Source organism: Octopus bimaculoides, chromosome 25 (genome assembly GCF_001194135.2).
Source record: "Octopus bimaculoides isolate UCB-OBI-ISO-001 chromosome 25, ASM119413v2, whole genome shotgun sequence".
Classification (NCBI taxonomy): domain Eukaryota; kingdom Metazoa; phylum Mollusca; class Cephalopoda; order Octopoda; family Octopodidae; genus Octopus; species Octopus bimaculoides.
Window position 1 is genome coordinate 4,838,912 of NC_069005.1, and position 1,876 is coordinate 4,840,787.

Sequence of the window (1,876 nt, forward strand, 5' to 3'; positions counted from 1 at the left end):
ATATATATATATATATATATAAGACGAGCTTCTTTAAGTTTCCGTCTACCAAATCCACTCACAAGGCTTTGGTTGGCCCGATGTTATATCATGCGCAGGAGTGGCAGTGTGGTCACAATGACATGGTTCCGGGTTCAGTCCCACTGCGTGGCACTTTGAGCAAGTGTCTTCCCCTATAACCTCGGACCTTCAGTTTCCGTCTACCAACTGTGAGTGGATTTTGTAGACGGAAACTGAAGGAAGCCCGTCTTATATATATGTGTGTGTGTGTGTGTGTGTGTGTGTGTGTGTGTGTGTGTGTGTGTGTGTATGTGTGTACATATATGCATGAATGCATACATACATATCGTATCTACCCTCTATCACCTCTTGACAACCCGTGTTCGTGTGTTTACGTCCCCGTAACGTGGTGGTTCAGGAAAAGGGAGCGAAATTATAATTGTCAGAGGTCGGGTCATTCAAGTAAAAGTTCTTTAAGGCTGTGCCCCAGCATGGCCGCAGTCTAATGACTGTAACGAGTAAAAATATAACAAGTTAAAACTATAAATAGCTATATATAAATATACACACAAATATATATATATATATATATGCATATATCCTTCTTTTTGGGACATACTTCTATACGTGTATATATATATATATATATATATATATATATATATATGGGCACAGGACGTCACGAAACGTGTACAATAAAAAAGTACGTACCCCGAGTACATGGAGCATGAAATATTCTTTTGAATAACGAAATGCACAAGTGGTAAACAAAACAGACAACATAAAGAACGAGCCTTCATCAGTTGGCTGTTTTTGTAGTCTCGTATTTCGAGCAACTTATGTATTTTCATAAGACTACATTCATATGCAAAGGAGAGAGAGAAAAGATCGAAAATGACGACGATACATCATGGAGGTCAATCATGGGTTTGTGTGTGTGTGTGTATGTATATAATATATATACACACACACACACACACACAAATCCATGTATATCCCTTCTTTGTTCCGTCTTCCTGATCTCGTGGTGTATCATCATTATTTTCGATCTTCTCTCTCTTTCTCTCCCCTTGCACTCTCTTATTCTCTCCACTTTCTTATTCTCACAACAATCCCATCAAGCAATCTTCACCAGAACCCACACTCATACAGACATGTCCTACAACAATAACTAAACGCTATCTTCACTTCACCTTACAAATTCTCCCTTATCCTATTCCTGCTGGCATCAACCAACTAATTTGAAAAATCTGTCTCAGAACAGCTTGAGAGATTGACATATTCAATTTCTCCATTCGGCGTCAGCAGTAATTATATTTACAGAAAGGGTGGTGGTGGTGGTGGTGGTCGTCGTCGTCGTCGTCGTCGTCGTTGTCGTGGCGGCGGCGGCGGCGGTACTCTTGACAGTGGTGGCTACGGTGGTAATGGTGGTAGGGTGAGTGAATATGGCGGTAATAGCTGGTATGTATACTTCTATTATTTTCTATTTCAGTCTAAAAGCGGTGGCCATGATGGGGCACCGACAGTATCATCAACTTTTCCATGGCCATTCTCATGTGGTTGGCTTTTGGTAAATGTGGGAATCTGATATTTTCTTTTCCCGTTTGAGTTTCTTCCCTTCATCTCGGTTCATCTGAGATCTTGGATGGCAGAATGTCAAAGTGTTCCTTGAAAACATCTACTCAACTCCTTGTAAAACTCTCAGCAGTTTCTTCATGTAGCAACGCTCAACTCGAAATTCTTGTGTGACCATTGTGGCAACAGCTGAGGACAGCTGTCCTCCATAGGACCAGCATAGTTTTCTTGTCCCTAGTTTGGAAAGTTCACAAAATATACATACATACATATATATGTATATATATATATATATATATAT